We start from the raw sequence: 27,762 nt of genomic DNA on the forward strand, positions 1-27,762 counted from the left end.
AAGCTAAACACAGAACACATTTTTTCATATGTACGTGAAATCAACCAATAAAAAAAATTAAAGTGCATATTTGGTCCGTACTGAATGCAGCGCCGATTCGCAGACGCTACCAGTGACAACTGGAACCAAATCTATACATGAAAGAGGCAATGAAGAGACATGTCGTACGTATTCTTTACATGAAAATTTCTCCTCCATGTGCTTTAAACATCTCCTGAGGATAACGCCTTAACGTGCTCCCGCGCTCGCGGAGTGGTTTCCGAGTTTCGCATTAAGTTGAAAGTTACGTTGGTGTAACACATTTTCTTGTAGGGCCTCGCAGACCAGCGGGCTCCTGCATATAAACAAGACAACGTAACTCACGCGACACTCAATCTCATTTTCCTCAACTGATCCTAAGTATCTTTTCAATAGCATTGAGTTTAATGTATTTGACAACCTGATTTTGAAAGTCCTCTGCGCGATCACAGCTGGTGTTAAGGTCTCTTATCAAGATAACTGTCACTGTTGTAGACTTGTAGACTAATGATCCACCCACATCCAACAATCAGCTATTTGATAAGATGACGGAACAAAGTAAATCCTCTGCACTAGGGAACCTGTACCAAAATACGGAAGATTCTGCTGTGATGAGCTGTGCAGTGATGTGGTAGGCAACGGAAAACACTGATTAAACACATAAAAGTCCGTCCACAAGGCACGTGCTCATCTAATAACACTTTACGATATCTACTTGCTTTCCAAAATACTTCTTTTTATAAATCATAAACAGTCGTTATTGCTGAGACATAATGAGTCACACCTTCATCTATGATATCGATGTAGGTTAAAGCAATGAATTGGCAGCCGCCTTGCCGTAGTGGTAACATCGGTTACGATCAGATCACCGAAGTTAAGCGCTGTAGGGCTGTGGTAGCAATTGTATGGGTGATCATCCAGTCTTCCGAGCGCTGTTGACAATCGGGGTGCACTCAGCTCTTGTGAGGCAAACTGAGGCGCTTCTTGATTGAGAAGAGGCGACTCCGGTCTCTTATACTGCCATACGGCTGGGAGAGCGGTAAGGTGACCACGTGCCCCTCCATATCCTTATCCAATGACACCTGTGAACTGAGGATGACACGGCGGCCCGTCGGTACCGCAATGAATTAAAATTTGTACAAGCTCCAAGATTCGAACCCAGGCCTCCTGCTGAGTAGGCAGATGCACTGTCTTCTTATTCGAACCTGGCACTTGTTTTTGATTGATCAGATGGAATTACGTTTCCCAGGACACATAGTGAGTCCCAATTTTATCTTCGATAGGGACAGAAGCTGAAGTAATGAATTAAAATTTGTCACAACCAGGATTTTAACGTGGGTCTCCTGCTTACTAGACAACTGTGTAACCCACCGCACCATCCTTATTGAAGATAAAAATTGAGAGTATGTCTCAAGCGCAGTGTCGTTCCATCGCGTCGATAGACCACGTACGCCTGAGGTACAAGCAAGATTTCTTATCTCATAAAAATATGTGATGATTCCAGCATCAGGCAGCCTTGGCAATACTGACTAAGGAGAAAATCAAAGTGGGCTGAGGCATGAATTGAAGTTTGTGTTAGGGTGGGCATCGGACGAGCAGTCCGAGCAGCTCTGTTATTCTCAGTGCCAATGTGGTCTTGTGCATAATACATCTGCCTAGTAAATAAGACATCTGTGTTCGAGTCCCACCCATAGCACAAATTTTAATTCATTACTTAAGCTTCTATATTTACCGAAGACTCTTCTAAGTAGGACTTCCGATTATACGGACTAGAACTGCCCAGGAAGAGGATATTGTAACACTATGAAGCTTGTCTCTCAACTGTGTTGGGGATGTTAGAATATCTCAACAGAGTTAGTTGTTTCGAAATAGGTAGAAGCTATAGCAGTGGGGCGCAAAGAAACGAAAGATTAAACAGAAGACACTAAAACACGAAAAGCATCAGCGAATCTTTGAACAGGTGATTTCCAGCGTTACGAGTTGGGATCTTGGATACAAAGGCAGTTACTATTACTTCTAAGAACTAAAACGAGTTAACACCACTGCATAGGGGTATGGGCAATTCAGAGCTGATTATATATAAGTAGAGAATATGTACAAAATAAACTGAACATGTTGATACATTTTAAGTGTAATGAAATTCTCATTGGCCTGTGAGGTTGTAATAGTATCGCAGCAATGGTGACAGGAGAACAGGAAGAACAGAACAAGGAAGAACTTCCAGAGTTCAATAATTCATTTCATTTAGTTGCAGCAAACGCCGTTATTTGACCCAAGGAAGAATATATATTTGGCAAAGTCTAGGAGACACAGTAAGATTGAAAGCAAACCACAGTATGATCAGACAAAGGTTGATGGACCGAATAAGGCTTCGCACGACGTAGGAAGGTATAAAGACGAAGAACAACTTTGTAGTGATGAACAGTAGTCAGCAACTAATAAAAAAAAAGAGAAATAAGTTGTATATTTCGAAGGTAAGGAAGAATGAGACGAAACAGAAACTGAAAGTTTCTGAGGTCGAAATTGTTTGTCGCGGACGGGGACCAAAAGGCGCCTCACCGTCTTCCACTGGTAATGCTCTGGCAAGAAGGGATTTCCAGCCACAAATCGTGACCCGTCGTCGTAACCTCATTTATGGCAGCATATTACTTTTACTTTCACATCTGTGCTGAAGCACTCCTGCATACCTTCCTCGACTGGTGCTCTGAGAGGAAGGGGTTCCAGGTAAATATAGTCTACGGCTTGTTTTCAGAAACTAAACTTTCACTGTGCAGAGAAGTGTGTGATATACTGAAATAATCTAGCAGAGTAAATCTGGGTGCTGGACTGGGAATCGAACTTAGCCCCTAGCCTTTCGCAAGCGAAGATGTTACATACTGAGATATGCCGTTTAAATAATCAGTCCACAGATTAAATTTTATCAGTAAATCTCTCTTACTCTTCAGAATTTCTCGTCAAAAAATTAATAAAAGGGTAGAGTTAACAAGGGAGAAGTAACCAACAGGAAAATGTACTATCATGGAAGAGAAACTGTCGGGACGACTAAGACGTTACGATATTCGAAGGGCACATGTCAAATTTCAGTTAAGTGCAAATGAAAGAACCGCTGTATAATCACAAAATCGTCAAGATAGTGACTTGTTGCTCAGAACCTTAGAGAAGCAGGTTGATGAAAAGAAGCGCGAAATTCGGCGGTGCGCTCAGACTTTGCTACAGCTCTGGATTATCTGATCTGACACACGTCAAGTGAAGTCAGTATCATAACGGTTACATTAAATCCATGTGAGTTCTTTTATTTACCGTCAAAATAGTGGAACACATTTCAAATATAGCTTAGTCATCTCGTTATCACAATGAGAGGAAGAGATGAATGTGAGAATACTTAAACAATCATAGGTTTCTGAAATGATATTATGAATAACATATTGAAGACTTGTAAGAAACATTCGAGTGATTGAAGACCACTCCAAGTTCAGAGATTGAAGATATAAACATAGGAAAGTAATATTTCGAAACTTACACTTAATAGCTAGCGGATATTTAATGGAATGCCTTTTAGCAAGCATTACATTTGTTGACCAAGAAAAGGTCTTTGAAATAATAAGGTGTAGTACGACGTTCATTTAATAGATTAAAGATTAAAGGCAGAGAATGTAGAATGATGCATAGCAGCTACTGAAGATAGAATAATGTAGTTAACTTTGAAAAATCTAGAAACTCAATCTGAAGTGGGGGGACGTAAAGCTTAAAATTCAGATCAATATCATTTCTATGACGGTAGCATCTACCAGTGTTAAAATTCGTAGACAACGTAGTACTGCTTCAAAACAGAATAAGCTACGAAAAGAATGAATTGTTAATAGAACGCAGAGTAATAAAGAAGTCCATACAAATTGCACACGAGACAGAACAGAACAATGGAACGTGTACTAAGGTAGTTCTGAATGCACTTATCGCGTAACTTACTTTTTTTTAAATGAGAGGAAAAAATGTTCCGTTAATTTGGAATGAAAATGTCTGATTGAAAAAAATCTCTTTTATGTTCATTAAAACCCACAGCTAAATTTTCTCATGACGCTATGGCCAGAAATAAAATGCGTAGCCGGCCGCGGTGGTCTAGCGGTTCTAGGTGCTCACTCCGGAACTGCGCGACTGCTACGGTCGCAGGTTCGAATCCTGCCTCGGGCATGGATGTGTGTGATGTCCTTAGGTTAGTTAGGTTTAAGTAGTTCTAAGTTCTAGGGACTGATGACCACAGATGTTAAGTCCCATAGTGCTCAGAGCCATTTGAACCATTTTTTATCATGCGTATTCCAACGTGAAGACATCCATCTTACTCACGATGGGTAAAAAAATACATTTCTTTACTGTTACGCGATAAGCAAATTAAATACAATATTTAAATAATTATTTTTCTCTGTGAGGCTTGATACTCTAGTATAACTGCCGACGTGCAATGGCAGCGTAAACGATTAGAATACTTTATTTAAATAAAACTGCACCTCTGGCTAAAACTGTAATGGAATTTATTATGAGACGCCGTTTTAGTTTTACTGAGACCACGTTCTCTCAATATTTTCAGAATTAGATAGCTATGAAAAAGGTTTTATCAAATTTAACAGCAATGGCCAAGGCAACATTTAATTGTTACGTACTTAAATAAAGAGGACAGGGAAGGAACATTCTTGCTACTAACAAAAACACATACTGTATTACTTCATTAGATACTGACATATATATTTTGCAACAATTTAAATACACTGCATATGGTAGAAATGATTTCTTTTACCGACCGTAATCTCTATCTGCGACATCAGAACCAACCAGGCACAGAAGATAAAGAAGAAGAAGACAAGAGAAAACAAATCTTTTCAGAATGAGATTTTCACTCTGCAGCGGAGTGTGCGCTGATATGAAACTTCCTGGCAGATTAAAACTGTGTGCCCGAACGAGACTCGAACTCGAGACCTTTGCCTTTCGCGGGCAAGTGCTCTACCATCTGAGCTACCGAAGCACGACTCACGCCCGGTCCTCACAGCTTTACTTCTGCCAGTATCTCGTCTCCTACCTTCCTACAATTCTCTGAGCACGTATAGTGGCTCAATTGTAGTCATATATCGATAAAACAATTTACATAACTTTTTTCAATAAGCGATGCTATACACAGGAGTGAGCAATGGTGAGGAAACGGCGTGTCAACAAACAAGTATTTAAATAGTTAGTTAGAGAAAATATCGCGTGTATGTACTTGCTAAAGCACAAGAAGTGTAAGACAGGTGACGTGAAACAGAAAGTAAATTAAACCATAGCAACACAATACTGGAGAAGTTCTCATACAGATATCTTACATGATTCAGCTACTTAAAATATTCGCTGAATAAAGAACAAAAAAAAATTATGTGAAATCATATTGGATTTAACTGCTTAAGGTCATCAATCCCTAAGCTTACACACCGCTTGACCTAAATTATCCTAAGGATAAACACACACACCCATGCCCGAGGGAGGACTCTAACCTCCGCCGCGACCAGCCGCATATTCCATGACTGTAGCGCCCTAGACCGCTCGGCTAATCGCGGCGGCAATAAAGAACAAGGACTGTGTCTAACAACTGAAATATGTTCCACGTAAAACCGTAAATATAGAGTAAAAATTTCAGTTACGTGCTGATAAGTAGAGAGATACGAATTTAAGTATCATCTATGAATTCTTCTGAAAAAATAAAGTTTGCGTAACATAGTCGGTTTCCGATCCGCTGAGATATAAATTTAGTACAATGTTTGTGTTTAACAGAGGGTAAGTTTTGCGATCAAGACAGTTTTCATGAGACGAACGGATAATATCCCTCCTAAACACGAGACTGACGCTATAAACTTCGAAAGCACATGTACAGGGCTATTACAAATGAATGAAGCGATTTCATAAATTCACTGTAGCTCCATTCATTGACATATGGTCACGACACACTACAGATACGTAGAAAAACTCATCAAGTTTTGTTCGGCTGAAGCCGCACTTCAGGTTTCTGCCGCCAGAGTCATAACAGTGCAACGACACTTCAGGACGAAGTTCAACAAAGATCCACCAACTGCTAACTCTATTCGGCGATGGTATGCGCAGTTTAAAGCTTCTGGATGCCTCTGTAAGGGGAAATCAACGGGTCGGCCTGCAGTGAGCGATGAAACGGTTGAACGCGTGCGGGCAAGTTTCACGCGTAGCCCGCGGAAGTCGACGAATAAAGCAAGCAGGGAGCTAAACGTACCACAGCCGACGGTTTGGAAAATCTTACGGAAAAGGCTAAAGCAGAAGCCTTACCGTTTACAATTGCTACACGCCCTGACACCCGATGAAAAAGTCAAACGCTTTGAATTTTCGGCGCGGTTGCAACAGCTCATGGAAGAGGATGCGTTCAGTGCGAAACTTGTTTTCAGTGATAAAGCAACATTTTTTCTTAATGGTGAAGTGAACAGACACGATGTGCGAATGTGGGCGGTAGAGAATCCTCACGCATTCGTGCAGCAAATTCGCAATTCACCAAAAGTTAACGTGTTTTGTGCCATCTCACGGTTTAAAGTTTACGGCCCCTTTTTCTTCTGCGAAAAAAACGTTACAGGACACGTGTATCTGGACATGCTGGAAAATTGGCTCATGCCACAACTGGAGACCGACAGCGCCGACTTCATCTTTCAACAGGATGGTGCTCCACCGCACTTCCATCATGATGTTCGGCATTTCTTAAACAGGAGATTGGAAAACCGATGGATCGGTCGTGGTGGAGATCATGATCAACAATTCATGTCATGGCCTCCACGCTCTCCCGACTTAACCCCATGCGATTTCTTTCTGTGGGGTTATGTGAAAGATTCAGTGTTTAAACCTCCTCTACCAAGAAACGTGCCAGAACTGCGAGCTCGCATCAACGATGCTTTCGACCTCATTTATGGGGACATGCTGCGCCGAGTGTGGGAGGAACTTGATTATCGGCTTGATGTCTGCCGAATCACTAAAGAGGCACATGTCGAACATTTGTGAATGCCTAAAAAAATTTTGAGTTTTTGTATGCGTGCGCAAAGCATTGTGAAAATATCTCAAATAATAAAGCTATTGTAGAGCTGTGAAATCGCTTCAATCATTTGTAATAACCCTGTACTCAGCAGGCGAGGCTAAGGCTGAATAACTCAGAGCATCGCGGTAACATTCCTGAATAGCCCGGCCGCCAGCGGTGTTTCTGGTCGGTGTAGTCGGAAGCATGCAGAGCAGAGGTGGCAGGGTGGTGACGAAGACGCAAAGTGTCGGCGCAGCAGATGTTATCAGCGGGCCTCGTTAGTGCCCTCGGCAGGCGTACTAACAAGGTGCCGACAGCCCGGCTGGCGGGCCTGCAACAAAACGCGCCGGGCCGTGCGGTCCGTTCTGAATTTCAAATTCTGCTTCTGCTGCAAGACTTCCGCCGCTGTGTCCACCTGGACCGAGGCCTCTGAAAGAACTCCCGTGAGGGACGGCACTACCTGGGTGGCGGGAACCCTTGTTAGCCAGTGAGAAGGTGCGCTTATCTTTTGTACATCTACCAGCTTCAACACTGCAGACAACATCATGGGAGTGTGGAATTTTATCGGTATCTTGGCGTACTCGCCGTGTTTTCGCAGGGAGAGGTCAGTTCACAGCTAGTATGATGTGGTTTTAGGAAGAGCTACCAACAAATCGCCCATCGTCTTGACTCTCCTCGCTTTTAAAGTACCTCAGCTGTGTGTCTTCCCTCCGATGTCTCTACGACATTTTTGACAGACAGAGCGTTGGCATAGTCGCTTCTCGACATGAAAATTGTCAGTGGCGATAGGATGGATTGCTTGTTGACAAACAAAGCTCAGTATGTCATTCGTAATGGAGAGACTTGCTCAGAAGAAAAGTATTGCCGGCGTACTGCAAGGGTGGGTTCGTGTTCACTGTACATCGTACTTAAAAATATAGTGTCACATATTCCCAGAAGAGGTAGCTGAGCCGTAATAAAATTTGCAGTTTTGAAGAGCGCGCTGCAGCGCGTAGTGTAAAGCAGTCGCCCTCCGTTTCTGGCGGTGGCGCCGCTATGGCAATCGCAGCTTTGGTGTCTCTCTCTGGTGTGAAAGGGGAAAGGTAGCCTGTTCACGTGCATTTAAGGGGCGCTATGAGCTCGCTAGGCGGCGAGTCTAGTCAGTTGGTCAGCCGTGTCAGTGTGGGGCAGTCAGTGTCTGGCTGTCGTCCGGAGTGCTAGTATGTGTTAGGCCACCAGTCTGCTCGAGTTTGCTCAGGCAAAGGTCATTGGCGGTTCGATCGATCGGTTGGTCGGTCGCGCACTGAGATACAAGATGACTTGTCCGTCTTGAGCGTCGGCGCATGTGAGATCGCCACGTGAGTCCTGTGGGCCGCGCCGTATAGCGAGGGGTAGTGGCTTCGCGGCCGACACGAGAGCAACAGGAGTCAACCCACGACATCGGTCTGGCAGGCGCGAGCTGCGACGCCGGGAGACGGGAGATCGGCGTGCCTTCCTGTGTCCGTTGAAGCGGCTGGCAGCGGACGGTTCGGGAGAGCGTTTTGGGGGTGCTACGCCAGGTCTTCGCACAGACATCGCAGTTTATTAGAAGTTAAATGATTCGTGATATGTTGTTTCATTTACTTGTTAAATTCTAATTGTTTTATTGGCCAGTCTCTCGTCCCCAGCTTGCTCGTCTGTCTCTCGTCCGCATTTGTTAGGCAGTTTCTGTTTGTCTGTCTGTCGGTCTGCTGTACGTTAATATCTGCCTCTGTCATGTTTGTCGGATTCGGTGTTAACGAATTAATTGCTGGACTCCTGAAATATGTTTCTATCTTGCCTATCATCTTGAGATGCGGTATATGTGTAATGTAGAGCATGTTTGTATATTTTATGTGAGACTGCATTTCGTGGGTTTTTATTTAAATGGTCATTTTAGTATATAAAGTTGCCACCGTTCCACCGTAAGAGTTTTCTTTCTTTTAATCAAGTGGCAAGTTAATTTACTTAAATGTTAGTGTTTGGTACCATTTCCATCCCTCCTACGTTGTGCATAGTTTATGTGCTTGTGTGAGTTGTTAAAATTTTTACTGTAAAGTAATCTGGTGTGTTGCAGATTTGCACCATTGTCTTTCAGAGGTTATTGTGAGCGGTCGTGACTACGGCCGTGTCAAAAGGCAGCAGCAAGGTTCTCAGCCCGAAAGCTCATACTGTGAATACTTGTTCATTCTGCCTCTGAATAAAATTGTGACTTGATATTTACGGGGTGCTTTCTGTTTATAATTTTAAATCTGTTTAAAAAAACGGGCTTTTAGGAATCAAATTTCCATTTGTTGAAAGGAATCTAATTTTTTTTTATCGGATACCCACTGGCACCTACTTCCACGCTCACATAGTGTGATTAAGTGTGTTAATGTTGTTGATGAATCGCTAGTAAATAAAGTAAATTCTTAAGAAAAGGTTTTGTAAGTGTATTCACGGTTCAGTAGAGCTGTTGAAAACACGTAGAATTTTTCTCGCGGCGATATGTCCAGAAACTAACACCTGTTAAGATGTGGGGCAATCTGTCCTCTTATCGTCACCTGTCTGTTACGCAGAAACATATACTAAAGGCAGAGCTGCAGGTGGCTACCACGCATCCTGACGCATCCTTCAGCCCCTCTTCGCATGAATCGCGCACACTTTCAGATACATCTGTCTCCAGTCGGACTGCATTACTTGCAACGGTCTCGTGCTCCTGCAACATCTGCGTACTGTTGACTTGTTGGGCACCCACCAATTCCGTTAAATGTCCCCATAGCCTGAAATCCAATGGATTCTGGTCTGGTGAATGGGTTGTCTATGCTAATAGATCACCTCAAAAAAAAAAAAAATAAATAAATAAAAAATTTAAAAAAATGTCAAACCGTTGAGGTCGTCGATCCCTAGACTTACACTATTTAGACTAACTTAAACTAAATTATGCTAAGGACAACATAACACCCATGCCCGAGGGAAGACTCGAAGCTTCGGCGGGAGCGGCTGCCAGTCCGTGACATGGCGTCTTATACCGGTCGTCCACACCACGTGCCGATGGATCTTCTCGATTAATCCATCGTCCATAATGGATTAGCCGAGGAAACCCGGTAGCACGGCCTACCTGTTCACTGGAGCTGAATCCGTTGGATTTCTGGCTATGGGGTCATTTAACGGTGTAAGTAGCCTGTTTATGAGTTTGTGTGTTGGCAGCGCTGTGGGCCCTCTGTAAGAGACTTTGTGACTGATCGGACTCGCAGTTTCGGAACTTAACAGCCAGCAGTGATGGAAGTTAGAAGTGAATGCTCAACAGTGATGGAGATTAGGGGTTAATAATTAGCTGTGTTGGAGGTTTGCAGTAATAGCCCGAGCGGACGGTGTGGTCGGGTGTCCGTCATGGTAATGGAATTACTGACGATTATATAATTTTTCGAACTGATTGTCAAATGATTAAGGTAATATCTGCCAAATAGATTGTTTGCTGTGCAACAAAATCTTAGTAGTTAGAGCCTACAGTACTTTGAATCTTTTTATTTAGCTGGCTGTATTGGTGCTTGCTGTATTGCTGTAGTTCGTGTAACGAAGATTTTCTTTGAGGTAAGTGACTTATGAAATGTACGTGTTATTGTTACGATTTCTTCTAATTGAGGACTATTCTTTTGAGTTAATTTTAAAGATTGCGTTATCGTTGAATATTGTGAGTAATTAATGAATAGGAGAAATTTGAGTTGCGTTTGTCTGGGCAAATTCTGTAGGTCAGTGTTGAGACGATAAAGACAAGCAAAGTGACCGTACATCAGTTTCACTCAGCACTTTAAGAAGGTTCATTTGCATTCAGTTTCACTCAGTAGTTTCAGAATTAAATAAAGAAGTCTCACCTCAGTTATTACAATTTAAGTAAAAAAAAATTATCAAACAAAGAAGTTTCAACGATAAGGTATTGCCACACGTCCACAGAAAATGAGGTGCGTATACCACAGTTGTTGTCTTTCTGCGAGGATAACGTTCTCCAATAGCGCTGGTAACGCATAGCGCAGATCACGATTATACAAAGTATCTGTTAATCTGTTTGCTAAAGTACGATAATATGGTCCCATGAGTCTGTCACGGAAAATTCGTTACCGTCACTGATAGTGAAGTGGTCCTGATGTCTCACCTCCATGATTCATTTAGGATTTGCATCAACACATACGTGCAGAGCCGGCCGGAGTGGCCGTGCGGTTCTAGGCGCAACAGTCTGGAACCGAGGGACCGCTACGGTCGCAGGTTCGAATCCTGCCTCGGGCATGGATGTGTGTGATGTCCTTAGGTTAGTTAGGTTTAATTAGTTCTAAGTTCTAGGCGACTGATGACCTTAGAAGTTAAGTCGCATAGTGCTCAGAGCCATTTGAACCATACGTGCAGATTGTTGTGATTTATTATTCCATCTGTTGCTATCCTACCACAGCTGTAAATAAAATACAGTCTCTGATCTGTGGATCTTCAAGGGCCCATATCTCAAAAGCTGTGTTTTCGGGAATACCATTATGGGAATTTTTGGCTCATACTACTTCATTTAGGAATAGGTGACATTTTTTAACATCCTGGATAGGTAAAATGATGAGCCAAAACAATATTGCCACTGGCTATTGCTAGACTCGACACCTCCTAATGGCGCAAGACGAGCTAAGCATAGCTGAAATGAATGGGGAATTGTTCTAGCGACGATACGGGCCACAAATGAGGAAATCCAGTGGTAAAAGTGACAAAGGGCAGATTCCTATGGAACGGCGCCTTTGAGCAACCGTCTCGGAAACAACGAAGATGGTTGGCTGTACTTGTGCAACTGTCTTCAACATCTATGGTTGACGGACGGTGAACTAGCGAACAGGTGACTGGGTATTCGACATCGAGACCTCATCACAGAATATGAACGTCGGCAGAGTCTTGTCCGCTTTGTAAATCAGTACACAGTGTGACCATAATTAAAGTTCCAGTTTTAAAACAATGTAGAAACAGAACTACTGCTCAGAATGACGTTAAATTTGAACAGCATATTATTAACGCAGGAGGAAACGTCGAGGAACAAAATCCTACCAAATATCCTGCATCGCTATCCGTACAAAAACACCCACGTTCAGAAGTTGCTTCCTGCTGACCTATCAGCAAGACAAACGTTCGCACTGGAATTTCTTGCTCGCATGGAAGTGGACATTGAGTGGCCAAGGAATATTCTGTGGACAGACGCATCCCATTACCAATAACGTATTAATTCTCTAAGAATTTGTATTGAGTGAAGCCATGTAAGGAGATAAGACTTGGACGATAAATAGAGACTTGAAATATGGTGCTACAGAAGAATGCTGAAAATTAGATGAGTAGATACGTAACTAATGAAGAGATACTAAACAGAACTGGGGAGAAGAGCAATCTGTGTGGCATCTAGGGACCACCAATTTAGTACTGAAAGGAATCGAGGAGAGTAAAAACCGCTGAGGGAGGCCAATAGATGAATCACTAAGCAGATTTAGAGAGATGTAGGTTACAGTAGCTACTCGAAGATGAAGAGTCTTGCACAGGATGATTTCCTTCCACATCCTTTAAAAAATGATCCCAGCTTGCGCTCGTGGTGCTGGTCCTCACGACTCCAGAGAGTCCAGCACCGCAATCGATAAGCCGCGCTGGAAACAGTTTTATCGCTGCAGCTGTTATGGGTTCGCAGAAGAAGCATCATTTGAGTATTTTTTCATAGTTAATAAATTTTACTTTCTTAATAATTGCTGAGAATATACCTGATTGAAGAAAACCTAAGGCGTCCTCCTGCCCTGTCAACTGTGCTGCGTCTGTAATGTCGTCGCTGTCAATGGGACGCTGAATCCTAATCTTCCTTTCTTCCTTCCTTCATTTTCGCTGATTGAAGATATTCCTCTCTTGGTTTTATGGAGGGAGGGCTCTAGAGACGTAGTGAAGCCAACTTCCCTAAAGGAGTAGAGATGGTTAGCAACTGACCGAAACAACTCACCGAAACAACTCACCGAAACCGGTTACAATAAAAGTAAAGGTTCCTTGCGGTAGAGACCGTTTACGTTCATTTTAAAGGACTGAGAAAACCGCTGTCCTTCACGAAAGCCGCGCGACCGCTACGGTCGCAGGTTCAAATCCTGCCTCGGGCATGGATGTGTGTGATGCCCTTAGGTTAGTTAGGTTTACGTAGTTCTAAGTTCTAGGGGACTGATGACCACAGATGTTAAGTCCCATAGTGTGCTCAGAGCCATTTGAACCATTTGAACCTTCACGAAAAATTTCTCATAAATTACTGAAGGTAAAGAACTCGAACTGATACATGGATGACACAGCACCTTTAAAGGGAAAAGCAACGACAAAGTAAAAAGGAAAAGTAATGTGTCTATTGAAACATGGAATGTAAGATCGTTGTTCAGATTACAGGTCGATAATACCTAGGGAGGCATAGTTGCCCTATAGAGAACACTATGGAACGGCACGGACTGCTTGATATGGGAAGCTACACAGTTTTCTACCATGGTCCAGAGAGTAACCATGAATTTGGTACAGGGTTCACAGTAAGACAAAAATTTAAACATGTAATGGGTGGATTTACTGAAATAACACCTAGAATCATACAAATGAGGCTGAAGACCCGATCTGCTAACTATTCATTGATCAATGTACGTGCATCTACAGAAGTAGTAGATGACCGGGATAAAAACACCTATCAGAACCTCAAAGAAGCCTTTGACGGCTGCCCTGTGTGTGATGTTAAAATAATTATTGGAGACTTAAATGCACAGACTGGAAAATAAGATAATTACCGTCCAACAACAGGCAAGCATATCCTCCATGAATACATAAATGATAATGGACACATAGTTATTCAGTTTGCGCTGGCACATAGCATGGCTATACGCAGCACTATGTTCCCACACAAAAGGATCCATGAAGAAACACTATGTAGCACTGATCGGCATACCTCCAACCAAAACTATCATGTAATGATGACGGCAGGCATTTCTCAAACTTACTAGACGTACGTACCTGCAGAGGCGTTTATGTGGATCCAGATCACCACCTTATACGGTTCAAATGGCTGTGTGCACTATGGCACTTAACTGCTAAGGTCATCAGTCCCCTAGAACTTAGAACTACTTAAACCTAACTAACCCAAGGACATCACACACATCCATGCCCGAGACAGGATTCAAACCTGCGACCGTAGCGGTCGCGCGGTTCCAGATTGTAGCGCCTAGAACCGCTCGGCCACTCCGGCCGGCACCACCTTATAATTGGGGAACTAAGACCTCGAGTAGCTAAGGCAAGAAGAGTGAAAGGAACATCTCAAAGAAAGGATATGGTACCATAACTAAAAGTGAAGGGACTGCTAAAGCGTACTCCGAGAAAATTACTAAGAATCTAGCATTATACACTCCTAGCGTAAGTAATACTCTGGATCAGGACTGGAGTGCTAGCAGGGACGCAGTCATTAAGGCAGCAGAAGAAATGTTAAGGAAAGTAGAAAAACAACTAATGAATTCCTTGTTTTATGAAGACGTAAGAGAATAAGTTATGAGAAAAACCTGGCTTATAGGAAAGTGCTTGAGAAATCGTAATCCCCTTTAGCGGTAAGAAATGATCAAAAGAAAAGGAAAGAAGGGGAAGAAACTGCATCGGAAGAAGAAAAGGTAATTTATGGCCAAGAGATACTGGAACGTTTGGGTGTAGTATTTTACTGAACTGTTGGATGCTCCAGAGCCCCCTCTTGAAGAGATCCTAATCCACACAGAAGAAGATGATGAAGCCATAGTCCCTCCCTTCTCTCAAGGAGAAGTGGACAAAGCAATCGCCCGACTGAAGAACTATATAGCACGAGGGATTGATAATATACAATTAGATCTCTTGAAAGCCTGACGATTTAAATCGCAAGTTATACAAGATTTTGTGCCTCACCTGGGAAAAGGAAGAGTTGTCAGAAGAATAGGTTGTAAGGATAGTGTGTTTGATTCGCAAGAATGGTGATATTTAAAATGTGGCAAATACAGAGGCATAACACTCCTAAATACTGCATATAAATTGTTGTCAAATATCTCGTTTACCAGACACTCACCCATAGCAGAAAACATTACTGTCAGTTGTCAAGGTGATTTCAGACTAGGAAAGTCAACTATGAACCAGATATCTACCCTCCGGAAAGAAGAAGAAAAGACCAGCGAATTTAGTGTTGGTGTGCAACATCTTTTCATTAATTTCAAAGTTGCAAATGACACAATAAATCGGATTAAACTTTATGAGAATGTGGGAATTTAGTGTGCCTGGGAATTTCGTGCATTTGAGAGAGATCACCCTAAGGCATTCCAATGTACTGTGCGAGTGTAGTCTTGGCTATCACCCCAGTTTCCCACACGAATTTGGCTACGACAAGGGGATGGCCTTTCCTGCCTAATGTGACACTCGGAAAAGGGTATGCAGACAAGAGGTACTATCTGCTGTAAGTCCGTACAACTGTTTGGATATGCAGATGTTTTGGACATAATGAGAAAAAAATTTAGAGATGTGCAAAGTGAATTCTCATATCTAATCCTGAGTGCAGAGAAGATAGGCTTGAAAATTAATGAAGGAATGCTCAAATATATAGTGGTACAAATAAATCCTTTTAGACCACAGTAAGCCTTGATGGAATGACGTTTGATCGAGTGGAACGTTTTACTTATCCGGGCGAAGAGTTAGAAGCTAATGTCAGCAATTAGACTGAAACTATAGAACGCGCAGGTGCTTGTTATCGATGTTATTTTAGAATGGTGCGACATTTTAAATCCTAGCTTATATCACGAGAGACTAAGTGCCGATTCTATAAAACGTTGATATGCCCAGTACTTACTTCTGGTTGACACATGGACGATCACAAAGCAGGGCGAAAACACACTGAGATCACACCTGTATATGACAATTGGAGATGGATAAGACAAGTAAATGACGAGATTTATGACTGCTACAAAGAGGATGAAGTGATCAAGTTCATAAAGTTGTGCAGACCGAGATTGGCTGCACATGTAATGCGACTCGATGAGACACATCCTCCAAGGAAAGCCTACTGCAGTATACCTGGAGAAAGAAGAGCAAGGGGATGACCGAAGTTGAGATGGAGTGACGAGGTTGGAGAAGACGCTGCCCGAGTCGGTCGAAGCAAGTTTCACATTTGGGGAGGCTTGATTCCACTGATTATATATCGCAGGTGCGCTTGTCACTATCACTTCATGGGCAGTTTACGTTATTACAGTGGTTCTCTGTCGTTTGTATTCCACCGGTAGCTCAGTAGCGGCCAGCGCCAAAGTTACGGCTGTTGTGTTTTACTGCTCGAGCGTTTGGGATCCCTATCAGGTCGGATTGAGGTAGGACATAGAAGCAATTCAGAGATGGACTGCTAGATTTGTTACTGGTAGGTTTGATCATCACGCGAGTGTTACGAAAATGCTTCAGGAACTCGGGTGGTAGTCTCTAGAGGAAAGGAGGCGTTCTTTTCGTGAATCGCTACTGAGGAAATTTAGAGAACCAGCATTTGAGGCTGACTGCAGTACAGTTTTACTGCCGCCAACTTACATTTCGCGGAAAGACCACAAAGATAATATAAGAGAGATTAGGGCTCGTACAGAGGCATATAGGCAATCATTTTTCCCTCGTTCTGTTTGGGAGTGGAACAGGAAGAGAGATGCTAGTTGTGGTACGAGGTACCCTCCGTCACGCACCGTATGGTGGATTGGGGAGTATGTATGTAGATGGCGGAGTTCTAGGGTGATCAACGAAATGAGGCATTCCTGTGGTTTGGGGACTCACTCACAATAGGAACCTAAGTAATCATACAAGTAGCTTTTTTGTCAGAAATTTCAATGTCTAGCCATGTTATTTGTACTGTATCATCACAGTAGCAGTGCTAAAGTAACATCTGCCAATCGTTAGAACACAAAGACTTAGATTTACATCGACAATTGACATCGTAAATGAAGCGTAGAATCAGATGTATCGCTTCCTTACTGTAAAAACAAGCACATTCAGTATAGGTCGATTACAGCATCGTCTACAACAATGTGAAATAACAGTTGAATAAATTGTAAGTATTCTTTGTCGTAGAACTCGGGAATACAATGAAAATGGAGGTTTCCCATCTGAAAATACAAAAATACAAAATTGATCCCGTTCACTCAGGAGTGGTCGTTAGGTGGTGACCAGCTATTGCACAGGCGGGTGTCACCTTTAATAACAATAATTTTTCACCTAGAACATTTTTTAAAGGTATACATTTTTGTATACGAAATATTTAGCTGTCTCAAGTCAAAACGAGCACCTTTTAAATTTGGAGAAAGTAGAGATGTTTCAACTTGCTCTGTAATTCGAATACGAAAAAAAGAACTCTATAGTATCTACGAAAATGTAACTTCCCATGCGCCAAACAGCTAGGCCTTGAAGAGACAAACTTTCTAACAGTGCATTTCAAATTTTGCTGAAATCGCTAGTAAAATTTTTCTTGATTGCTCTAATTACTTGCAAGCCGGAATGTTTTTTGCAAATCTAAACATTACGGTGGTCAGATTGATATTCCTTTTGTCAATGTCCCAACCTTCGTTTCGCTATGAAAATTCGGACAATATTTAGTTATGTAATATCTGGGACGGCTCCACTGAAATATTTTAACAGCATCAGTCATGGGCAATTAAGAACATGTAACAGTAATATGTATCGTGACAAAGTGTTTATTGAAGTTATTAGTGTACTGTGGAGAAATGTATTTCTTTATAATGTCTCTAGGAATACTGAGAATGGTGGAAGTGTCGAAAACGGTTTAGACAATGAAGAACGTCTATGTGAGGATTGGCTGTTAAACTGTGTAGCCAAATACATATGGTTTTCTTATAAAATTAACTGCATCTTCGCAGACGACTTCTTCCAATGGCCGAGCGGTTCTTGGCGCTATAGTCTGGAACCGCACGACAGCTACGGTCATAGATTCGAATCCTGCCTCGGGCATGGATGTGTGTGATGTCCTTAGGTTGGTTAGGTTTAAGTAGTTCTAAGTTCTAGGGGACTGATGACCACAGATGTTAAGTCCTATAGTGCTCAGAGCCATTTGAACCATCATCCTCCCGAATACTCCTTTAGAATCTCTCAAATAATTGAGGAATTGGCACTTCACTGAAGATCGCAATTTCATCAGCGAATCTAATCACTGATATCCTTTGCCGGCCGAGGTGGCCGAGCGGTTCTTGGCGCTATAGTCTGGAACCGCACGACCGCTACGGTCGCAGATTCGAATCCTGCCTCGGGCATGGATGTGTGTGATGTCCTTAGGTTAGTTAGGTTTAAGTAGTTCTAAGTTCTAGGGGACTGATGACCACAGATGTTAAGTCCTATAGTGCTCAGAGCCATTTGAACCATCATCCTCCCGAATACTCCTTTAGAATCTCTCAAATAATTGAGGAATTGGCACTTCACTGAAGATCGCAATTTCATCAGCGAATCTAATCACTGATATCCTTTGCCGGCCGGGGTGGCCGAGCGGTTCTTGGCGCTATAGTCTGGAACCGCACGACCGCTACGGTCGCAGATTCGAATCCTGCCTCGGGCATGGATGTGTGTGATGTCCTTAGGTTAGTTAGGTTTAAGTAGTTCTAAGTTCTAGGGGACTGATACCCTCAGAAGTTATGTCCCATAGTGTTCAGAGCCATTTGAACTTTACCAAATTAAATCTTGCACTCTTCTTTAGTTCCATGTATTTGTTCCTTTCCATAGCGCTATACCATTAGCATTTAAGCGATGTGATAGGCAGCAGATGTTCGCCACTGAAGCTGCAATCGTTACAGAATCAATTCGTCTCTCTCGTCCGAACGCTAGCCATGTTTCGGATGTTACATATTCGTGAAATATTGTCTCCCGTGTTCACTCGCGAGCCGCTCATTCCGCTGTCCCTTAACAGCAGAGCGTACGACACACGCAGCTCGCGAGACGGGCGTTCCGCCTTGCAGGAGCAGAAGCGCGAGGAGGAGACGTGCGCGCAAGGAAATATATAGTTGAGGAATTTAATTAAATGTGCGCTGGCGGGCGGCGTGTCCGCGGACATCCATCAGGGTGAGTTAGTGCGCGATAGCATCGTTTTAATACAGGCCGTCGCTCAGCGCCGCTGATGTCTGTCCGCAGCCGCGGCCGCGGTCGCTGGCCCGATAGCGATCGGCGGACCGCCCAGCCACTGTGCGCTCGCTTTTGTTGCGGCTGAACACCGCGCAGGTGTTGCAGCATCGTCCACAACAGCGTGGCCGCCATAGGTCAGCACATGTTAGCAACTTAGCAGGTAATGGGTGCGCTTACGATTTTGCACACTGCCACTGGAGTTACGAAAATTGTTTGAAGATTAACAGATTAAATGGGCCATTTTGCTGCCCGTTTCTAATTTTCTGGAATCGTTTCTTGCTGTATTGCAAGTAGATTTTCTAGTATGTACGGGTCAAACGTACTGACTTGAAGAACAATGTGATCTCTCAAAGGTTTTTGATTGTGTAAATCATGGAATACTTCTGGATAAGCTCAAGTACTGTGGTATGAATGGGTCAGTGGTCAAATTGTTTAAATCATACCTAACTGGAAGAGTGCAGAAAGTTGAAATAAACAGTTCACATAATATGCAAAAAACTGGTGATTTCTCAAACTGGGGAATAATCAAGAATGGGGTGCCGCAAGGTTCAGTCTTGGGGCCTCTGCTGTTCTTAATATATATAAATGACTCGCCACTCTATATTAACGAAGATACAAAGCTGGTATTTTTTGACGATGATACAGGTATAAGTATCACACCCGACAGACAAGAATTAACTGGTGAAATTGTAAATGATGTTTTTCAGAAAATCATTAAGTGGTTCTCTGCAAATTGGCTCTCATTAAACTTTGACAGAACACAGTATATACAGTTCCATACAGTAAATGGAATGACGCCATTAATAAATATAGACTTCGATCAGAAATCGGTAGCTAAGGTAGAATATTCAAAATTTCTAGGTGTATGCGTTGATGAGGGGTTGAACTGCAAAAAACACACTGAGGATCTGCTGAAACGTTTGAGTTCAGCTACTTATGCTATTAGGGTCATTGCAAATTTTGGCGATATACATCTGAGTAAATTATCTTACCACGCCTATTTTCATTCTCTGCTTTCGTATGGCGTCATATTCTGGGGTAACTCATCATTGGTAAAAGAGTGTTCATTGCACAAAAGCATGTAATCAGAATAATTGCTGGAGCTCATCCAAGATCATCCTGCAGACACTTATTTAAAGAGCTAGAAATCTTCACTGTAGCCTCACAATATATATATTCACTTATGAAATTTGTTATTAACAATCCGAACGAATTCAAAAGTAATGTGCAGTGTAAATGGCTACAACACTAGGAGAAAGGATGATCTTCACTACTCAGGGTTAAATCTAACTTTGGCTCAGAAGGGGGTAAATGATGCTGCCACAAAAGTCTTTGGTCACTTACCTAATAGCATCAAAAGTCTGACAGATACCCATATAGCATTTAAAAGGAAATTAAAAGAATTTCTTAATGGCAACTCCTTCTACTCATTAGATGATTCTTTGGATATAGTAGGAGGGTAATTTCCCAATCTCAAAAAATAAATAAATAAATAAATAAATAAAAATAAAAAAAATTAAAAAAAATTTTGTGTCATGTAATATTTTGTCTAATTTAATATCTTGTATAGACACCTTTTATTAACCTGACACGTTCCAGATCATTAGGAAGTGTCGTATTCATGATCTATGGAACAAGTACTAATCTAATCTCTAAAAGATGATACTGGTAGTAGATTTAAATACATGGTGACAAGAGTAAACAGCATTGGATGTCGAAGGAAATAAGATTAAACTTCTAAAAACTCTATACAACGATCAGTTACAACGCAGTACAACGAGGTTTTCGAATGTACCAGTCTCTGGTATGTTCGCTTTCACAGCTAAGTAGTAGGAGTGATAGACTGGGAGATTAAGGAGCAGTGAAACTTGCTATTTGTTATCTTAATACTATAAATTCTGTTAATCAGTATCCAACAGATTCGTGATAGAACAAAATATTCACATATAAATTACGTAGCCCGGCTCCACAGATTTTGTTAACGCAGTTAACATCTGCCGTCATTCCTTAGGAATAAATGCTCGTGTAAGAGTTACAGGCTATCATATATATGATCTTTCTTCAGCACTAGCTTAAATATAATACACAAGTCGAAACATTTACTAACCTGAAAATCAGAACTAATTAGAAACGTGCCAGGACACGAAAGTCACCATACCTATACGTTACATCCACTGCAGCACAGAAAATGAACTCTTTTTTTACCGGTTGTAATGTTCCAAGTTTATTTTTACTGCTAGGTTTAATTAACCTCTGCAGCTATAGTACCTGCTTACGACTTAGAATCGCATCGTTGGAATGCAATTCTGCTTTTCGTTTATTTAAGACATGAGAACACGTATTACCTCCGTTTTATTCTGCCTAGTACGCATCAGCATCATTACAAGTATTCCACATAGATCGCATTTTCAGTAGAACATTGTAGTATTTCGACATTCACTTATGCGGTCAGTGGTGTGCGTCTAATGTAATTTTTCTGTGGAGAAACATTTAAGCTCAGTTACATACTATAAGACAAACACTTTTCTGAATTCCTTACTTCACACTGTTATACCTACATAGCCGAAGTTATTTCATGTTGTACTCTGCTATACATGTGTTTAAGACAGTGTAGACTCAATTTTCTGTTGACGTACCGTTTTTCACTAACGACAAAGCGAGAGTACTATAAGGTAAAATTTTTCACCTTGCTGACTCTCACGACGATAACGAAAGAATAAGAACCTGCTGGTGAGGATACTTTGCAAACTTCATTAAACTTCAACGATGTGCTACATATATAGAGTAATTTTTCTTTAAATTGTGAATGATTTCCATACAGTTAATTTAAGAGACACTGATTTTTAATAAAACGAAAATACAATCGTTGAGCTAAAAATTTACCTACGCTAATGATAACTTAAGAAATTAGCGGACCCAGCTCACTTTAAAATTTCAAAATCTCTGAGACAACATCCGAAGAATTAGAGTAACAATAGCTAAATGTTTCTTTATAATGAGCTTGCAAATTGGAGTATTAACAATCAGAACACACGCCATGATTAAAAACAACCTTAATTAAAAGTATAACCCATACGCAGTGTAACGCAGCTACACATAAATGGTCATTGTGCAACTCATGCACGACGAATGACGAAAAATTACGCCATACATCAGACGTCCAGTACATACGCTAAACTAAGTAAAGCTCAGGGAATTTCACGAATACAGAAATACATTTTGCTTAGGAATGAAATAAATAGGAAGTGCACGAAAGCTAATGCGAAATGACAACATGAAAAACGTGAAGAAAACAAAAAAGAAATCACTGGCGGAAGGACTGACTTAGCATACAGAAAAGTGAAAACAACCGTCGGTAAAATTAAAAGCAACACCAGGTCACATTTAGACTGCAGTAAAAATTCCACTGCTAGGTACAGAGAGGAGAGTGTATGGACAGAAAGAGTGTGTTGAAGGCCTCTATGTGGGGCACACTTGCATGATGACGTGATAGAAGAAGGAACACTAGTTAGCTGGGAAGAGATAGGGTATCCTATATTAGAATAATGTATTGTATTGTACTGAAAAGGGGTTCGAGAAATGACGGAGAGGCTTCGTCCCAGCCGTAGCCCTCAGTGGCTCACAACAGGCTGCATCAGTCCAGTCGCATCGCCGCCCCGCACCAAACCCGGGGAACGTCTCACACCAGTCGAGTGTAACCCCAAATTTCTGTACAATTTTGGTAAACATTTTTGGAAAACAGTGTTCAATTAATTATTATATTTTGATCACACCATTTATGTTTTAATGATGTAGGTAACCGGTTTCGGTTCTTTTTACAAAACCATCATCAGACCTGTGGATAAATTTTAGGAAATACTAGAAACCAATCTTTAAATAAAATGAAAGTGTCTAATGATGTCAAAATTTAACAAGATAAAATAAAATTAATTATTCCCATGGCTCCCTTAGGATGGTAGGCGGAGCTCTCCTCGCTGCTACGCAGTCAACTGATGGTTATGAGTGCTGAGCACAAGCTTAAATATGCAGCGGCTCCCACTACTTCCTGTCACTTTACTTCACAACTGCCAATCTGCGTTCATAATATGACGCCATCGTCAAAGTATAGAAGTAGGAAATACACTAATAACATAAAATTGATTCATTTAAATGTCTGATTAACAGATAGTTAGTATGTGTGCAGCTTATTTATATTTTGGATAAAAACAGTAAACTACGATATGTAATAGTTGTGCCCTCTATGGGCAACCTTAATACTATTACAATGTCAGTTACATCAAAGATGTGAAAGTCCTTGGAGTTGTGGTATATATCGATTATACCGAGTCGCCTACATCACATTTGCATCTTTGTTGGATGCTGCAGAATCGTGTTACTTTAACTGTGGTTTTCATAGCAATATTCTTTATAGCAGTAGGGTAGCAGCCAAGAGTACGTTCCGCATTATGTATGTCTGAATTAATTTTTTTTTTTAAAAATTCATCAATCTAATATTTTTTATAATAATCAATGTCAATTTAATAAATTTTTATATGTTGTACAGCATATTTTACATACATAGCTTTTGCCATGGGTATAACTAGTCTTATATTTTAAAAAACAAAAGAGTAGATGCTTTTATTATAAAATTTCGTCAAAAAGGTCGTAATAATATTTTTCGCGAAAATCTAATTGTTCATTGAGCAGCATTGATGATTTGGTTTTCAAATGAGCATATATCTCGATTTCGTCTAGGATATTCATAAGTAAGCCTTTATTTGCATAATGAAGAACTTGTAAATTCTGCTGTACTGTCCCTTCAGCATGATTATTGAATGCTATATGATGGCCGAATACAGACTTTGTTTGTGAGGTAGCCGACGTATGTTCTTTGTACCTTACTGCAAAATTTCGACCTGTTTGGCCGATATATATTTTCTCACAGTATCTTCATTGGATCTTATAAACTCCTGATCTGGTAGATTTTCCATTATCTTTACTTACGGTATGTCTTAATTTTTGTTGTAAAGTATTGTCAGTTGTAAATGCTATTGTTGTTCCAGAATTTTTGTATAAATTAGTAATTCTATCTGATATGTTTCCCATATATGCCATCTTCATATATTTTGGATTACCTATTAGTGGAGTATTTTGTGATTGTTGCACTTTATTAAAAATGATATCTACCTGTCGTGTGTTGAAAGAGTTGGTTTTTGCAATATGTTTTAAGATGGTCATTTCCTTTTTGATCTCATTAGCTTCTAGCGGTAATTTTAGTATTCGGTGTATCATAGACTCAAAAAATGATTTTTATACTTGTCAGGATGACATGATGTGGCAATAATAACATCAGTGGTTGTAGGTTTCCTGTATATGGTGAAGAAATGTTTCCCATTGTTGTATAGTTATAGTGAGATCTAGGTAGTTAATAGATTATCGATTTTCATGCTCAACCATAAATTGTAACTTCGGATGTATAGAGTTTAACTTTATAGCAAGTTTCTCAATTTCAACTTTTGAACCATTATAAAGCAATAATGTATCATCTACATATCGCTTGTAATATGTGAATTTATTTGCGATATCAGGGTTTATTTTTCAGGAATTGAGTCTCAATGTGGTTCACGAAAATGTCTGCAACTGTCCCAGCCAAAGAATTGCCCATTGCTAAGCCATCTCTCTGACAATAGATTTTAGTATTAAAAGAGAAATAATTGTAATCTAAAGTGCATTCAAGCAGTTCTTTAAATTCGGTTATTTCGTCTTTAGTCATATTTTTGTATTGTACTAAGTTATCCCTAATTATATTAATCGCCTCATTAATGGGTATATTTGTATACAAATTTTTAATATCTAATGAGGTGAAACTTGCACTAGTTGGAATGTCTAGTCGCAGGTTCGAATCCTGCCTCGGGCATGGATGTTTGTGATGTCCTTAGGTTAGTTAGGTTTAACTAGTTCTAAGTTCTAGGGGACTAATGACCTCAGCAGTTGAGTCCCATAGTGCTCAGAGCCATTTTTTTTGGAATGTCTATATTGTGGATTTGTTGTGCTAGTTCATAACTGTTTTTGATACTGAAATTGCTGTCATATATATAGAATGCTTTCATATTTAGTTTATATGAAGGACTACTTTTGTAGTTGACAATAGGTCGTATACATTTCTCTTTTTTATGCAGTTCATCTGACATCTTAATTTAGGTATTTGGGGATTCATATTTTTCATCATATTCTTTTCTTCAGGGGTCAAGAGGTGAATATTTTCATCGACTAATTTCTTGATCTTTATCTGGAACTATGGAGTGGGGTCTTTAGTTACTTCAACGATACCATTTTCATTAAAAATGAGAGTGTTTCAAATATATAATCGTCTTCTTCAATAATAACAAGGGTATTTCCTTTATCGGCCTTTACCACAATTGCTTTCTCTGCTAGTAGTTTATTATTGATATTTTTAATTGTTTTATGTTCAGTTTTTTTATGCAGTTTATTTTTCTCTGTTAGAATTAAATCTTTCGTTTTTAAGGCTATCTTACATGCTTCGGGTTTATTTATTTTCGATATTTTGCTTGTTGCTATAACATCAGCAATTATGTGTTTAACACTCGTATTATTTAGTGGGGGAGTTAAGTCATATTTTAAGCCTTTGTCAAGTAGCGACATTTCGGACTTTGTGAACTGAATATCTGTAAGATTCATTGTCCTTGGATAAAATTGATGTATATTGTTGACCTTTTCTAAACACTTATTTTGTTGTTTTGCTACGAGTAAATCAATTTTTTTCTGATGTCTTTGGGTAATTGCTTTATGTAAAAAGTCTATTTTCTCATCAATGCTGCTTATTACATCAGAAAAAATCAAAGGTAAGAGTTCTTTACTTAGCAATAAATGCAGACTATACATTTCTACATTTAAAAGATCTTTTATCTTAAACGCTTCTCTAATTTCAGATTTAATCCATAACATACTACTCTTTTGTTGTACATATGTTACATTACTAGATTTGGATTCGATTTTGATTATAGCATGTTTTGGTATGATATGTTCCATGAGGCAAGTTTTGTTAAATTTATTTTTCATACCAAGTTTCATAATTTTGGTTCTAATATTTCTAAACCTTTTGTAATTTCCAATTTCCTGACTAGACAAACTTTGTACAATTTTGGTAAACTTTTTTGGAAAACTGTGATCAATTAATTATTATATTTTGACTAAAGTTCAGTATGATCACCATTTATGTTTTAGTGATATAGGTAACCGGTTTCGGTTCTTTTTACAAAACCATCATCAGACGTGTGGATAAATTTTAGGAAATACTAGAAACCAATATTTAAATAAAATGAAAGTGTCTAATGACGTCAAAATTTAACAAGATAAAATAAAATTAATTATACCCATGGCTCCCTTAGGATGGTAGGTGGAGCTCTCCTCACTGCTACGCAGTCAACTGATGGTTATGAGTAATGAGCACGAGCTTAAATATGCAGAGGCTTCGCCTACTTCCACATTATCCACTATTAATGTAACATCATGTCTTCCTGACAAGTATAAAAAAGCGTTTTTTGAGTCTATGATACACCGAATACTAAAATTACCGCTAGAAGCTAATGAGATTAAAAAGGAAATGACCATCTTAAAACAAATTGCAAAAACCAACTCTTTCAACACACGACAGTTAGATATTATTTTTAATAAAGTGCAACAATCACAAAATACTCCACTAATAGGTAATCCAAAATATATGAAGATGACATATATGGGAAACATATCAGATAGAATTACTAATTTATTCAAAAATTCTGGAATAACAATAGCATTTACAACTGACAATACTTTACAACAAAAATTAAGACATACCGTAAGTAAAGATAATGGAAAATCTACCAGATCAGGAGTTTATAAGATCCAATGAAGATACTGTGAGAAAATATATATCGGCCAAACAGGTCGAAATTTTGCAGTAAGGTACAAAGAACGTACGTCGGCTACCTCACAAACAAAGTCTGTATTCGACCATCATATAGCATTCAATAATCATGCTGAGGGGACAGTAGAGCAGAATTTAAAATTTCTTCATTATGCAAATAATGGCTTACTTATGAATATCCTAGAAGAAATCGAGATATATGCTCATTTGAAAACCAAACCATCAATGCTTCTCAATGAACAATTAAATTTTCGCGAAAAATACAGGGTTATTACAAATGATTGAAGCGATTTCACAGCTCTACAATAACTTTATTATTTGAGATATTTTCACAATGCTTTGCACACACATACAAAAACTCAAAAAGTTTTTTTAGGCATTCACAAATGTTCGATATGTGCCACTTTAGAGCTCGCAGTTCTGGCCCGTTTCTTGGTAGAGGAGGTTTAAACACTGAATCTTTCACATAACCCCACAAAAGAAATCGCATGGGGTTAAGTCGGGAGAGCGTGGAGGCCATGACATGAATTGCTGATCATGATCTCCACCATGACCGATCCATCGGTTTTCCAATCTTCTGTTTAAGAAATGCCGAACATCGTGATGGAAGTGCGGTGGAGCACCATCCTGTTGAAAGATGAAGTCGGCGCTG

Source organism: Schistocerca nitens, chromosome 9 (assembly GCF_023898315.1).
Source record: "Schistocerca nitens isolate TAMUIC-IGC-003100 chromosome 9, iqSchNite1.1, whole genome shotgun sequence".
NCBI classification, from domain to species: domain Eukaryota; kingdom Metazoa; phylum Arthropoda; class Insecta; order Orthoptera; family Acrididae; genus Schistocerca; species Schistocerca nitens.